The sequence below is a fragment of the Vicugna pacos genome, chromosome 23 (genome assembly GCF_048564905.1).
Source record: "Vicugna pacos chromosome 23, VicPac4, whole genome shotgun sequence".
Lineage (NCBI taxonomy): Eukaryota > Metazoa > Chordata > Mammalia > Artiodactyla > Camelidae > Vicugna > Vicugna pacos.
This window is the reverse complement of record NC_133009.1, coordinates 24853475-24870162: the sequence shown is the minus strand read 5'-3', so window position 1 is coordinate 24870162 and position 16688 is coordinate 24853475. Positions and strand designations below refer to the sequence as shown.

The 16688-nt window shown below is 41.2% G+C and overlaps 1 long non-coding RNA gene across 1 annotated transcript in view; it reads left to right on the top strand.

The window, feature by feature from the left end:
- The window catches only part of LOC116285253 (uncharacterized), a 69067-nt gene that overhangs the window by 28585 nt on the left and 23794 nt on the right, over window positions 1-16688 (top strand). The window contains exon 2 of the long non-coding RNA XR_012063335.1: window positions 15637-15865. This is a non-coding gene — a long non-coding RNA (uncharacterized lncRNA). The remainder of the gene's footprint in view (window positions 1-15636; window positions 15866-16688) is intronic.

Genomic DNA, 16688 nt, shown 5'->3' with positions numbered 1-16688 from the left:
TATGGAGAATGTAACTGAATTACAGAGAGATGAAGCAGCTAGTTAAGAAGTCACCACGCTAGTTAGCAACAGGGGTAGGACTAGAACGTTAGCATCCAACTCCACGTTCAGGGCTTTCTCCAGTACATTCCCCTCCGGTGGCAAGGAGAGATCACTTGGTAAATGTGCGGAAGGGGCCATTGGTATGTTTATGACCCGAATAAGGAAACTGAAAAGCAGCTACAAGAACAATACACAACCGCACTGCTTCAGGACTCGGCAGAAATTGAGAAGGGAATTAAAACATTTAAGCTTTGACATGTACGGTTCATCTTTGCAAAAAGATCTCACCCAATCATGAATGAAAGAGAAATGTACTTTATACAAGAAGAAAAATACATGCTTTTTTGTTTTCAAATTTTAACACCTGGGAGCCATTTTGAAAACAGGGTGGTGACAAAGTTCTGTTGTTGATAAGTTTGTTAACTGACCTCAGTTGGTTTACAGAATCTTTCTTCCCATTCAATCGAGAGGCAATGAGACCTGGCCTTGCTTAAGAACTGCTTGCTAATGGGATAAACTCAGGTATGTGCCTACCTTCTAGGGGAGGATGGACGCCTTAGACTGTGAGCCCCCGGGGTCAAGTAATGGTTTATTGATCTCTGTATCCCCCACAACTAGTAAAAGTGTTGTGGCATTCACTTACACTTCTTAAATGGGTGGGTATACTCCGAGACAATTTTATTCTGAGCTACAAACTCTCCTTCTTTCACAACTTGCCTTATTAAAGTGACGGCAACCAAATCCCGACCAGAACGTTGCTATGGTATGTGATGTGATTTCCTGAAACAGGCCCTGTGGTGGATGCGTCCCCCAGCTGGGCTGAGGGCCCCACTGCAATATAGATTAGATAGCATTCCTTTTTTTAGTCAAGTACAACTTCCCCTTTCCTAGGCAGGGACTAAACAAGTCAGAGCTTTGGCTTTCTAATTTATCAGCCAGTAAATTACAACAGCAAAGTTCTGGTGTAGGCCAGGGATTTTCCACACAGAGTGAGGGGATCCTGGGGGGCCAGGCATAGCAGATTAGATATGTGACTCATGGCTTGGGTCGCATTACATGTGAATGTGAAAAGGTCAGGTAGGAAAAAGCTATTTTCCATAAAAATAAATTATAATTTTGAAAGCTCCCCTTCATGACACTGGAATTTTGAACTCAGCTATAAAATTATTAATCAGAAGACATACTAATTTGTGTAAGACATGAGGGCTAACTAAAGAAATGGGAAATAAGGCAAATTTTAAAAGCACAATTGAAAAACGAAGCAGAGCAGCTAGAGACCTAACTTTCATGCAACTCACAGATTTTTATATAAGGAAGTGTCATTTCTCTTTATAGTCTAATATTCTCTATTGTTGATGTTAGCAGAAAACAATAATCACTGTATTTCTAGCTGGGCTTCCATTCTGAACCTGAAACATTAGTTTGCATAATTATGATGAATTACATTATGGTTAAGGGCATTAAATAAGCACCCAACTTAACTCCCAGGTGTGAATTAGAAGTATTAAATTCAAACAAATTTGAAAGTTTTGTGAATTTGTTTAAGTATATATAAGTAAGAACCTATAATTAAAGAAGAATTCCAGAGATTTATTTAAAATTCCAGAGATGACTTGATGGTCTCTGAAGCCCCTTCCAATTCAGTGAATCTAATAACTTTAGATAGTCTTGGGAATACAAACATAAACAAAAGGACAGTTCATACACTTCCTAGTTACCTTTTGCTCTTCCCTGCTGGCATTTTGGATCCAAGTTCCACTTGTACAGAGGTCATTATTTCCTCTGCTTTGCTCCCTCCAACTTGGGCAACCTCCTCATGGCATGCTCCAAGCCTTCTAGCATGTCAGGTAAGGTCCTGCACACAGTGGGCAAGAGTGAGGATTAATGGAGCAAAGGCAGTGGAGTCTCTGGTTTGAACTAGAAGAAATGTCAAACAGGCTGACCCTTAACTATGAGGTCTGTGAAGCTTCCCTAACGGGTCTCAAATTTGACCTCTGACCATGCAACCATATGAAGGAATGAAACAGCAGGTATCTAGGAAATGTGAAATGAAAAGATAAAAGGATGAGCAACACATTATTATCAGCTTGCAACTAGAAAAAGGAGACTCTGGTCCTTTTTGGGAAAAGAAGGATTTGTTTTAATTATTCAACTTGGTACTGAAAGTCCTAGCCATAGCAATCAGACAAGAAAAAGATATAAAAGGAATCCAAATTGGTTCCCCTTGGTAAAATTGTCACTATATGCAAAACCTATATATAGAAAACCCCTAAAGACTCCACACAAAAAAATGCTAGAGTTGATAAATGAATTCACCACTTAGGTTTTGAACAGGTCCCTGCAGAAGATGGGAGGCAGGATGTGAGCAATGGCTGTGTCAGTGGGAAGGATCTAGCCATTCAGTGTAGCATCTGCTTTTGTCTTATTTCCTTCCCCTTCCTGAGGGAGAAGAGATGATGAAGCCTTCTCAGCTGATTTTACAGTGATCTCTTGATTTGAATTCAAGAATGTTAGTACTGAAAGGCCATGGAGCTGAGGAAACTGAGACCAGAGAGAAACAACCTAGCAAGTTGGAACAAGAACCTGGCATTCAGACTTCCTCCATCCAGTGTTCTTTTTTGCCACATTGTCCCAAGGATGCTCTGCTTGCCCTTAATCTATATTCTCTTTGCATTCAATCCAGGAATCCTTGGGGGTGTTCGTTTGTCTGTTTGTTTTCCTCTCTCCTAAGCCTCAGACTGAATACTTGCTGAATTTTTTGGTTGTTTTGTTTTGTTTCTCTTGCTCTAGCTCTTCTGGGAGATAAGTTCATCTAACCTATCTGCAATTTAGATCATGAACAACCATCTCTCTTAGCTTAGACATGTCTCATCAGAGGTCACTCCATCCAATTGTTTCCTCTGATGAAAATAAGTGCTCTGAAAGGTGACCCAGACATAGTGGGGAAGAGGAGCACAGGGAACTCTCTTGACTGTGATATATGATGGTATTTCTGAAGAAAGGCAAGACTATTTGAAGGCCAGGTTTTGATGAATTGCAGGAAATGGTAGGTTTGCAACCATTCCAGAATTCCCAGGGACTGATTGTCATTGGTGATGATAAGAATTTTAACTAGCATGTTATGGAACCAAGACCAGGCCAGCACCTGGGCAGAATGTTTCAGTTTGGATCTCCTGTTATGTAGCATTTGCCCCTGCAAGAAGTGCTTAAAATTGTTTTTTCCTTGCCTGAGATTCATTTCTGCTTACCTGCTCTGGACAAGAATTAGCTGAAAGGAAAAAAAAAGCCTACCACAAACATACTCTGCTGTGAAGACGGGAAGTACTCACGCCTTCCCCAACCCTACTCTAACAGGGATGCTTTCTCCTAGGAAACAAACCCACATTGTAGAATCATTAACTTGGGCACGAGGCTGCCAGGGAAAGGACCAACATTTCTTTTGTATCGATGGGCTCTCTTCCCCAATAGCCACTGCTGTCTTTAATCAAGACACAACAGGGACATAAATGAGCATTCTGACCATTTTCAATCTCTTGGTGGGAAATCAGTAAGTATCAAGATGATATATACACAAGAACAAGAGCACGACTGAGTTGATTGAAGCATTATCCCAGTATAGATTGTGATAACTTAATTTCATAAGAACAATTGAAGGTAAAGCTAGGAACTAAAAGGAACAACAGTGAACAAAAGCTTGGAGGGGAGCTTGGCACTCAATGTTTTCTCCTTCTTCTGACCATCTGATTACCCAACCCCTGAAAATCTCATCATATCATTTTGAGGGTGTCAGTGATCTCTGCCATCTCCTGTGTGAATTCTTTTCCATCCACCTGTGTGTCAAGCATGCTCTGGGGCACGGATTTTGTACTCCATATGCAGGTTTGAAATCGATTCCTTTCTTTCAGGTGGTAAACCCAAAGGTAGGATTTTGTAGGACAAAACCAGGTCTTCCCCTTTCAACACTGATATTAAAATATTCGAAGCAGGAGATATTTTTATAAAAGCCTGTAGTGTTTTAATAAGGCCAGCTATTTAGGAAGTGGTGACAATGTGCAATCTGCAGAAAGGGGAAGCCTCTGAGGTGCTGTGGTAATAATGCAGTTACTTAAAGAACATTTAAACTACAAATATCTCTGTGGTTTTTTATTTGGTTCCACACTACAGTCACTCTGAGAAATTTCTCAAACCTTGGCTAATCACTTTTAAATGTAAGGCTTAGCAAATGACTGTACTTCCCCAAACGCTCCAGGGCCTTTCAGCCCCACCCTCTGTTTTGTATTTGATGAAGATAAGGAATTTGATGCCAAGAGGAGCTATTGAGGAAAATGGAGAGAATTTCAGCAGACTGGTGAGCAGCAAAGAGCTGTTACTCTGAAGCTGCAGTGAAGTTCCTACTGTTGATACAGAAAATAACTAAACTATAATGAAAAAATGGAGGATTCACGTCTTTTGAAGGCCAACCATTCAATCCATTGAAATAGAGGGTTGTGTTTTGTTTGTGTGACTGGAAACACAGCACTTAGAGGGACCATAGCCCAAGAGTTCCAGTTGTGTGTGCTGAGTCGCGTTAAAAGAAGCAGCTGGAAGTGTGTGCATGTGTGTGTGTGTTTGTGTGTGTAATGTGTGTGCATTTGTGTGCTTTAATCTGATTTGGAATGACCTTTACCCTTCTTAGTACCTCTCTATTTGGCTAATCATTGACCTAAAGTGGAAATCTTTTGTACAACACAGTGAATGGTGGCATAGTGAGAACATATGGATTCTGCTGATCTTTCTCGGTGACCAAGAATTAGTTTCGTGGACCAGGAGAGATACTGATGTGCTCCAGAAGAGCCCCGTAACTGCAACTTCCTGAGCTCTGCATTTGACCTGCAGAAGATGAGCGACCCAATGGTTTGCCTTGTCTCATCTGGGCCAAGGGCAGCAGGAGGCTATTATTTAGCTGTTTCATGAGTGTTAATCTTTTTTATTTTTTAAGTGGAGGTACTGGGGATTGAACCCAGGACCTCATGCATGTTAAGCATGAGCTATACCCACCCCCACCCAAGGTTGTTAATCTTGTTTTACCAACTAGATTATGAGTTTCTGAAAGGTAGGGACCATGCCTTATACTTAAAAAAAAGTATGACACTTTAAAAAGTCTTTCTCTGTACCTGTCACAGTATATACAAGAAACTTTAGGTATACTTGATGGATTAATGAAAGACAGCTTCAGATTGGAGGCTGTTGAATTGCTATATTATTATAAACTCACTTCCCAAAGAGTCCGGTCTTGGGTGTACTGTCTGTCCTCAGGCCTTCCTCCCCTAATACTGCCTTCTCGGGTGTACCCCAGGGTAAACCTCCCACCACTCGCTGTAGATTTATGCTTCTGTGTTTAGTGTAGTGGGCCAGTGGCTAGTAAATCAGAGCATAAAAACCAGAATCTCTACTTTATCAGAATCCAGAGCCCTGCCCTGGATGGCTTATGGCCCTACTTATCTGAATGTGTTAGTACATGCAGAGTGAATACATTTCTGTGTAACTCACTTTGATAATAATCAGAGTTGACATATTTTAAGCACCTACCATGTACAATGGACAAGCCTGCCCTTACCATGTCACTTTTTCTTACAACATCCTTTAGGATAGGTATAGATGTTCCTATTTTATAAATGAAGAAATTGAGGGTCAGAAAGACTAAGTAAGTGATCAAATAGCTTATAGCTAGAAAGTAGTAGAATCAGAATTTGAACTCACATCTGTATAGCTCCAAAGCCTATGTTCCTGTCATCAATCACACTGCTGTCCTAAAAGCAAGCAACTGAAATATAAAACATTCAGTTCATCACAGATACACAAGTGTACATTTATTGCTTAAAAAGGTTGAAGTTTTAAAAAACTGTTCCGGATGATCTTATGTTCAATTATTGCATTTCCTTTTACCGACTCAAGGCTTTCAATTTTATAAAAAACGATGTCTTTGCCATCTCATTTTTCTTCATATTTCTTCACAATGGCCCTGTGTAGTATATAAGCTTCAGTAATTTGAATTCCAGACAGAAAAAAATGAGGTCACGGGAAGGTAAGTAGCTTGCCCAAGTTCATCCTGCTGGAAAGTGGCAGACCTAGTAACCTCTTTCAGGTCTTTTTACTCTTCATTATCTCATCAACAACTCCCTGTGTAAGACCCTTGGCTCTTGTGCCCGAAGGCTGGCTAGGAGCCCATTGTGAGCCATCAGTCGCCATTGTACAAAAAAGTCAATGGAGAAGGCCTGGCGGCAACCTCGGGACCCTACTTCTGTTTATGACTTTAATGTGACTCTCAGGGTATTCCCTTCTCTGTGAGACAGTTCACAGCATCATTCTGCATGGATATGGAGATAACGTAGTTTAGATGTTTGCAGTTCAAACGGCCTCGGTATTGCTCCATGTTCTGCCTTCAGATTTCTTTGTTGGGATGACATCTTTGAGACAGCAGGAGGCTTCTGAACAACTTGGAAGGTAACCGGGCTCCCTGGTTGTTTTCACAGTTGTGTCTTAGCTGATGATTTGCATACCCAGCTGCCAAGGCTAATGAGCAGTGCCCTCCCCTCCCACATTTCCACTACAGCTTTAAATGGAATCTGGAGAGGCTGCGTGGACTGTTGACTTCTACTTAACAGTGGGTGGCAGGAGCTCAGAAGTTTAATCCCAGACCTGCTACTAATTTCCTGGATGGCTTTTGGTCCATCCATTAATCTCTCTCTATCACTGTTTCCTCCTCTGGAGGAGATAGCAAGAATAATGGGATGTTTTATGCATTAACACATTTATGATCCTAATGTGCTGTGTAAGGCACAGTTTTCTGGAGATGCTCAGTGGTAGCAGGTAAATCAAAAGAAGGCCAGTTCCTTTTTCTCTAATATGACATGTTGATGGGATCTATCTTTTTGTGACTTCCATATTTAGAAACTAGAACTGTATGAACTGTATGTGGTTTACTGTATGAAAAGTATTGTATTTTCAAATGCTCAATCCTGAGTGATCTAGTAATAATCACAAAGGTGCCTTAAAGTGAGGACGAGTACACGAGGGGATTTTTCTGGTATCAGGACTAATAAAATCAAAATCTCATTCTTTCTCAAGAGGAGCATTTCCATTATTCATGGGGAATGTGAAGCTGGGACTGGTCTCATTAGGACTTTGGCTGGAAGTACTTGATTTTTTTATATAACAGAACACTTTGGTTATGAATTTCACAAATATTTTACTGCATCAGCATGACTTATATGAGACCAGGGAGGACAAAATAACCTCCAAGATGTCATTCTGGATGAACTGCATTGCATATTCTCTAAGAAATGTCCTTACCTGTTTTGTCTCTATAAATTCTTCAGCCTCGTAGGAAGATAAGTGAAAGCTCTAAGGAGAACTCAAATCATGTGTGCAATGACCTTGTGCAAGATAGAATTAAAATGTGGTTCAGTTATAAAATTACAGTCTAGCCCAGCCTTATTTTTTAAAAACTAATGCTACAATTTAAATGCATGGGCTTGTTTTTATTCTTTGGCATTTTCTTTATTCAGGGACTATTGCTTTTGACATTAGGACTGGGGAAAAAAACCCCAAATAACCAAAATTAGTTCATTTTTAATGAAACCAGAGATCTCCACAGGTTTTTCCTTCTGAGGTGAAATTATAGTGTCTGCCTTTTCAATGAACTGCTAGTCAACTGAGTCTAAATGGACTGTGTGGTTATATGAGAAAATATAATCTAAGATAAATCTGAAAAAAAGCCTTAAGCAGATACGTTCCCTTAAAACAGGCCATTTTGCAAAGTGTTCACACTGTGCTTTCAAAAATCTCCCATATTGGAAAATAATCTGGAGGGTCTCTGTCAATAGACCTAGATATGGCATGATGGATGACACACAATGTGAGCAATAGGACAGGAAGATATAGCTATTTTGATCCATTATGCACCTAATAACACAGCTGTAAATAACATTAAGCACCAACAAGTAGAATTTCAGGAAGAAACAGATAAATCATCAAGTGTGGCTGGAGATTTTATACACACCTTTCAAAAGCTCGTAGATCATGTACATGCACACACACACGCACACACACACACACACACGGAGTAGCAGCAGTTGCAGAAGCAAGATCAAAGACCTGAGCAATGCAATATATAGAAATATTCATATATAGAAATATATATGTATGCATTTCTACATCCAACCAGCACATCTGAAACATTTACAAAAATGCAAGAGCCTTTTTGGAGTTAATTTTTGGGGTTTTTCCCAATCCTTTTATCTAGAAGTCATTTATAATCAGTATAGTCAAGGGTCTCAGGTAGAATACTGACATGAACTTATGTGCAGTACACTACAGAGCCCTCTGAGGAGACTCAGAACACTGTGGGAGGCATTAGTTTAGACTGATTAAGATAGATTTCCCATTCAGATTCCAAATTAAAAATGCCCTCTTGTAGATTATTTATGGTAATTGTGGTCTAGGTTATTCAGGTCTATCATCCTGTCAAAAACAATAAAAATATTAGATCAAATTTTTATTTAAAAATCAATTTAAAATCTTTGAAGTGCTAAAAAATTATGAGAAAATCCCAATTCATGAATGAAAGCCAGTATGCAGAAAGGTATGTAGACTATTGGAACGCCCAGGCTGCTATGTCCTTTGAAACATTTGCCCATTCAACACACATGGATTTTGGGTCAATGGCTCAATGGAGTAAGAGGGACAGAAGTAAAGTCCAAAGACATGCTGAGGATTAAGAGTTTTATTGGAAACTCTCTAATTAAGTGGGAGCCCAAAGAGCTATAAGTTAGGGCTGAACCAGAAGTAAATCTATTCTCTTCCCCCTAATGTTAGGGAGTGTAGAAAAAACTCTATCAGTGCTGAGCATTGCAGAAGAGAAGGAAAGGAGAGGGGGAAAGAAGAAAGCTAACCCTTACATGGCTATTGACTCGTACAGGTTTGTGCTCTGGACATCATAACCTGGGTGAACCCTAGAACCTCAAGCTTCGGTTTGAGGTAGTTTGTGTCTAGAAGTGTCCCAGATATCTGGCAGAAGAAAACACAAAGCCTCTGTGGTAAACTCGTGGTCCTAGGTTGCAGAGTATTTTTCAAGAGCAATGATTAGCATGCACTCAAAGATAAGTAGGTACGCAAGGACACAAGGGCTGAGTAAGAACTGGCAGAGGCAGCAGGCAGCAGCAGACATTGGTCAGCACGAGTATCAAATCTTGGAATTATCAGACCTAGATTATAAAATAGCTGTGCTTCCAAAGTTTAAATACGAAACAAAAAGCTTGAAGCTATCTGCAGGATATAGGAAACCATAAAAAGTGACAGAAGAGATTTAGGGTTTCAGGATCTCATAATGTAACTAAAACCTGCAGGAAGGTAGAAATTACATTACTCTTGATCCCCAGAGCTTCCTCCCTGATTTTGATCAGCAGTGTGATTCTCGGCATGCTTAGTGTCTTTGTAAACCTCAAGGAATCAGGGAATATCGTCTTTATCTACCAGGTACTTACCTGAGCAACTCAATAAAAATTATTGTCCACCACGCCTTCTCACATGAAACAAGCCTCTGAACAGCTGAGAACAAACCTAGCTCAGGTTAGTGGTTTCTGACACATAGTAAGCGGTGCGATTAATGATTAACTACTGTTTTATTTTTCATCCTGAAGGGTATCGTTTTACTAGTTACAGACAGAAGAGCCTCTTGCATGGATGAGACAGTCTTTTAAGATAGTCTTTTTACAAATCTCATTTGCAAGCACAAAGAAAGATGAAGGCTAAGTCCTGCATTTTTGTCAATGGCCAATCCGTCTTGAGAATTAACTGTCTCTCGATATTTTTTGAACATCAATGTCAGAGTACGTTTCTTCTGTATGTGTGTGCTTATGTGTGTATGGGTATATATGTATACATGTGACACATGTGTGTGTCTGTGTGTATATATGTAGGTATGTGTAGGAGTGGCACACGATTGTGTGTGTGTAAATGTGTATATGAGCAGAGCACGTGTGCGTGGGTGGGTGTGTGTGCACGTGTGTATGTGGTATGTGTACGCCTGCACTCTTTACATTTCTGAAATAAGACTCAGTGTTTTGGGTCATAAATCAGGACTTCCTTCTTTTTTTTAGTCTTAGAGTCACTGCTGACAGCCACTTGCAACCAAGTTCCCCCCCAAAACCCACACAAAATGGAAGAATAGAGATCTGAACAATTGGGCTCAGTTCCTTCAGGCTTATGAGAAATCTGCTCCAATTTATTGAAAAACTTTCTCAAAATGGGTATAAGCCAAAGGTTGGGGGTGTTAAAATTGATGTTTGCATGGTCTCTTGATATTGTGATCTCCTGATTCCAGAAATTACTGTGACTGGAATAACACAGGCAGCTCAGGAACTTGCACTCATGCTTCTAGGACAGGCTTAAAGAGTCATAGTGTGTGTGTGTGTGTGTGTGAGAGAGATGCTGTGCGTGTGCATGTGGTATATGTGTGTTTTGTGTGTGTGTACTATGGTGTTTCTGTGTGTGATGTGTGTCTGTGGTGTGGCATGTATACACGTGTGTTACATGGTGTGTGGTGGTGGGGTGTGTGTGTGTCTGTGATATGGTACATGTCTATCTGCATTCTTTGGGCCGCACCAGGAAGCAAGGTCTTTAGGGCTCCTCACGTGCCAAATCCTTCATCCTTCATTATCTCCTTCACTTTTAAACTGACCTCTGTCAACATGACAAAGCTGAGGTTGCTTTCTTCCATTGTAAAATCATGACTGAAAAAAATAAAACAACAAAAATAAAACTTCTATAAGTAAAACAGAAGATATTGGGAAAACAGTTACTGAATCTTACAACAGCCAGAATTTTTAAAATTGATTTTTAAAAAATATTGTTTGGATCTCTTTCAACAGATGGTACAAAGGGTCACTTTGTGGAAGGGTAGTTTGTATGTCCTCAACAGTGTTCTAAAGCTAGTGTTCAGCAAGTTTCTGGTACATAGTGGCATCTCAATAAATATTTCTTGAATAAATGAGTGAAGACATTAGAGTAAAGTGATAAAGAGCAGGGAATTAATCTTGGACAAGTCACTAAAACTCTCTTTGCCTCAGATTTCTTATCTGAAAAATGGGAATAAGACTAATATCTACCTGTGGCAGTCATGAGGATTCAGAGTTAGTACAGTTAAAATCCTCAGAACAGGGTCCAACATAGAAAATACAATGTTGTTGTAAGTATTGTTATGCTCGGCAATTCCTCCCATTCTATATAAACAGGAGACTAAAGCATCAGGAATATTTTGGTTTTCAGACCCCACATTTAATCACGTCTTGAAGAAATGATCAAGTTGCCTTGGATGTTATCAGCTCTCCTTATCTCATCTCATTTCGGGGAGAATCTCTGCAGATGAGAAAAGCATGGAAGTTGTGTCCAAGATTCCAACAGCTTGTATGGAGTCAGATGCCCGGGGCTCAAGAGAGGGTTTCCTGGAAAGCCCTCTTCTGGTTGTCTTCCCAGTTTCCCTGAATTCCACCAACCCCCTGTGCCGAGCTCCCCTACAATCTGGGAAGAAAATGGTTTTCATCTGCCTGGAAGGAGTAGGTGTGACCTGAACATATCAATCTTGCATCCGTCACAGTCTCTGATGCAGGAATGATTATTCATCTCTTTTCCTAGCTGAGTTTTGAGCTGAGAACAGCAGGCAATGAGCACATGGGATGCATGTGAAGGTAGACTTTGGGCTCTGGGGCAGAGCAGCTCCGGGCCGAGGAACACCACCCGTCCCAGGGCATCCCGTTGGCCCCTGTGGGCCCGGAGCAGCTGACAGACAGCTCAATCACTGCCTCAGGGCCAGCGGGCTCCCGGCACCAGCTGGATTTGACATCAGTGCTCAGGCCCTGACTGACAGGGGACTTGTCCTGAGCTGAGCCCCGGAGGCCCCTGAGAGTCTATTCAAACTCCTCCTTTAGTCTGTTGATTTACTGTCCCCGTTGGCCACTTGTTGATCCATTTTCCTCTCCGTTTGCTCACAGGGCACCCCAGAAACCATCCTCTAGTAATATATTTGGTTTATGATTTCCTCAGGAGCTGAGGAAGAAAAACAACCGAGGCCATGCACCTGCTGGATTTTAATGTGCACAGGGCCCTTCGGCCCGGACGGCACCGAAGGACAGACCGTGCGGGTCCCAGGCCCAGATGGAGCTCATATTACCCCATCAGGATACAAGCAGAAGCAGAATTAGGTCCCTTTGAAATGTATTTGTTGTTTTATTTATGCCTCCATCTGGGCCCTGCCGCCTCTAAGTCTGATTTTGGCCAATGCACCACGGCGAAGTGCGATTCCAAACGGCAAATATCAAGGAAGCCGTGCTGGTCTCCAAGCAGCCGGCGACAGCCTCTTCATTACTGACTTCCTCACAGACACAAAAGGGGGGTCACGGGCTTCTGCCCACAAAGCTTAAGAGGCCCTCGGCTGGTTTGAAGGCAGATAGTCCAGGAGAAATGAAGTCTCATGAAGTCTTCGTTGCCTCTCCTTCCAGCCTCTTCACTACTAGACACTCGTGCAGCATCGTGGGGCTGCTCGAAATGACCCTGCTCGTGGAATACGTCTCTTTGTCTGGACTGGACTGTTTAGAGATTGAGGGATATTCACACAGCACACAAAGAAAACCGACATCAAACTTCCTTGATTCAGATGTGGATTGTCAGGATTCCACAATCTCTCTCTTCCTCTTTCTCATTTCCCCTAAATTTAGAGGGACAATTGAAAGAAAGTAGGGGTACAGAGAAAAGGGAGCTGTAGCAAACATGGACCATTTTCATGTCGAGGTGCACTGGGATGCAGGCGAATGTGTGTAAAAGGTGGTTGGGCACGGGGTTCCGGGTTGAGCACTCACACCAATGGCTCTCAAAGTGGGGTCCCCTGAACAACAGAATCAGCATCGCCTGGAAATATGTTAGAAATTCAAATTCTTGGCCACCACTCCACTGAAACAGAACTCTGTAGGTGGGGCCTGGTGATCTGCTTTGTCAAGCCCCCTAAGGGGTTCTGACACATGTTAAAGTTGAAGGCCCACTCCTCCATACCAGCAATATTTTCTTTTTTTAAAATTGAAGTATAGTTGATTTACAGTGTTGTGTTAGTTTCTGGTGTACAGTATATTGATATATACATATATATTCTTCTTCATATTCTTTATCATTATAGGCTACTACAAGAAATTGCATATAGTTCTCTGTGCTCAACAGTAGGACCTTGTTTTTATTTTATATATAGTAGTGTGTGTCTGCAAATCCCAAACTCTTAATTTATCTCTCCCCTCCCTTCCCGCCCTGGTAACCAGAAGTTTGTTTTCTATGTCAGTGAGTCTGTGTCTTTTTTGTAAGTAAATTCATTTGTGCCATTCTTTTAGAGCCCCCATGTAAGTGATTATCATATGATATTTGTCTTTCTCTGTCTTACCTAGTATGATAATCTCTATGTCCATCCATGTTGCTGCAAATGGCATTATTTCATTCTTTTTTATGGCTGAGTAGTATTCCACTGTGTATATATACCACATCTTCTTTATCCAGTTATCTGTCAATGGACACTTAGGTTGCTTCCAAGTCTTGGCTATTGTAAGTAGTGCTGCTATGAACATGTATGCCTGCATGAATCTTTTCAAGTTAGAGTTTCCTCCAGATACATGCCCAGGAGTGGGACTGCAGGATCATGTGATAAGTCTATTTTTAGTTTTTTAAGGAATCTCCATATTGTTTTCCAAAATGGCTTAAAGACTAAATATAAGACAGGATATTGTAAATCTCCTAGAAGAAAACATAGGCAAAACGTTCTCTGATAGAAATCACAGCAATATTCTCTTAGATCAATCTACCAAGACAATAGAAATAAAAGCAAAAATAAACAAATGGGACCTAATTAAACTTATAAGCTTTTGCACAGCAAAGGAAGCCATAAACAAAATGAAAAGATGACCTATGGAACAGGAGAAAATACTTGTAATCAATGCAACTGAAAATATTTGTGATTGATACAACAAAAAAGGGCTTAGTTTCCAGAATATACAAACAGCTCATATAACCCAACATTTTCCTGATCATCTATTGAATTTGACTGTGAAGGAAAACCTTAGCAAGGGGAAAAGAAGCATCATACTGAGGGTAGAGGGAGACTTTCAGCCCGGGAATGACAACGGTGCTGAGTATTTTTAAAAGGATTGAAATAACAGAAGCACAAACTTTGCAAAGTTACTTGTCTGCTTTGATCTTGACAAACTAAAGGTGTTACTTTCTCCGTTTATGAAAAACAAGAAGAGCCGCATATATGGGTGTCTGCCTTCTCCACATTCGTAGGGAACTCTACAAGGCTCACTTTTGAGATCTATTCCATAAGTGGCATTCCTCAAATGAAACAACAGGTTCAGTGAAAGTCTGGTAATAAGGCATCCTTCTAAGGAGGCTGGTCCCTGCACAGAGATGTAGAGGGCAAAGTGCAAGAGGGTGCTTTAGCTCAAAGGACCCATATTGTCATGACCACTGCAAATTACCTACTAAGCTGCTGCAGCGTGTACACCCCTATGCGAAGTTGGTTGTGGCAGCTTCCCCAAACAAAATAAAGCCACCTTAATTCCCAACAGGTCTTTTAGCAATGGCAGATGTTGTGGAGGTGGACAGTAAGGAATTTGAACCAAGTTTGTCTGCAGGAGATCTTGTTACCTATGGAAGTTCCTGGCCCTCCGGACTCTGCTATCAACCAGCTTTGTAACCTGGGGTTACTTCATTCACTGGCTCTTTGTTTCTTCATCTATAAAATGGGGAGGTTGAACAAGAGAATCTGGGAGGTTATTTGACAGTCTTTAACTATCCGATTCATTCTAGAGTCCCTCAGTGAGTTCATTGGAGAAAAATGATATTACTGTGTGAGAGATAAGTCTCTTTGCTCATCTAAACATGCGGAATTGCCATTCCTAATTAGAATATTTAGTTTAGGCCCTATTGGTTTCAATAAATATTTATAAGAGATAGATTCACAAGTGGTCTTTGTTATCAATGTCACCTTAATGTACAGTTTTCTAACACCACAGTCATTATAGAATGTACTAAAGAAGAATGTCCATACAAGAGCTGCTTTGATCAGAAACCAGCCACTACACCGCGTCACAACAGAGGAGTTAGGCTGAGGAGAGACAAGGTTTTTCTCCGGGGCAGCTCTGCCAAGTCAAGCTTTCTCCCGTGCTTTCAGGGGAAGGGTTTGGAAGGCATCCTGCTGAGGTCTTCCCTTTGGGTGTCTACACAATGGCCTGCAGGTGCTAATCAACACACCTGCAAAGTCTTGTCAACAGCCCCCCCCCCCCCAACAGCTTTTAATAATCTCCAGCTGAAAGGATTCTAGGTCCTGGGAGAATGCTGCCCCCTTAACATCTGGGAGGAATCTCAACTCTAACACCAGAGCCTAAAGGCTCGCCCTCAGGAAACTGTTGGGTACTAAATGTACATTCTTAGGAGGCTCTGGTCTTCTTTGCCAGAGTTTAATGTTGATTCCAAAAACTTCAGTGTTCAAAATCCAGGCTTAGTCTTTCGATTCTCTGTCTGCAGGTTGTCCAACCATGGTTCACAGTCATCCCAGGAAACTCAATGAAAAAACCAAAGACCTATTCAGGACATCAGCATGAAAGCCTTAAAAAAAAAGAAAAAAAGAGGTGCTCCTGAGATCACAGGGGAGAGAAAAAGAGAGAAAGGAAGGAAGAAAGGAGGGATGGAAGGAAGAAGAGAGGAAAAAAGGAAGAGAGAAAAAGAAAAAGAAAATGGAACCACGCAATTCATGGTTAGTGGGCAAGTGTAGGTAGACAATATTTACATCTTTTATTGGACTCAGAAGAAAGCTCCTTTAAACATTCTGTGTCATTCTGAGTTTGCCTGTGATTAGTGCCTACCGAGAAGTAGGTCAATGTGAGTGTGGGGGTGGGTAAGTCCCAGGGAAAGGTCAGCTCTGCTGATCTAACGTTGTTACCTGTGTAAGTTTCCCAGAGCTGAAGTAACAAAGCACCACAAACTGAGTGCCTTAAACAACAGAAATGTATCGTCTCACCATTCTGGCTAAAAATCTGAGATCAGGGTGCCGGCAGGGCTGGTTCATTCCAAAGGCTGTGATGGAGCATCCGCTTAATTCCTCTCTCCTAGCGTCCGGTGGTTTGCTAGCAATCTTTGGTGTTCCCTGGCTTTGTAGATGCATCACCCCAAGCTCCAACGTCATGTTCACACGGGGTGTGTGTGTGTGTGTGTGTATTTCAATGTCCAAATGTTCCCTTTTTATAAGAACACCAGTAATATTGGAATGGCACCCAATCTAATGTTCTAATTTTAACTTGATCTTCTCTGTAAAGACAATCTCCAAATAAGGTCATATTCTGAGATACCAAGGGTTAGAGCATTAACATATATATATTTTAGGGGATACAATTTACGCCATAACATTACCTTTTCACACCATCCTGGGTAAAGTAGTACTCATGCTATCTGTCTCTGACCAATCTGAGATGCTATTGGGAAGGTGTTCTGTCTCCTTGAGGTTTAAGTTGGGCTGAACTAGTGAAACAGACTGTATTTTTCAAGGATGGATGCTAAAGCGTCTCCTTTCCCAGTTCTTC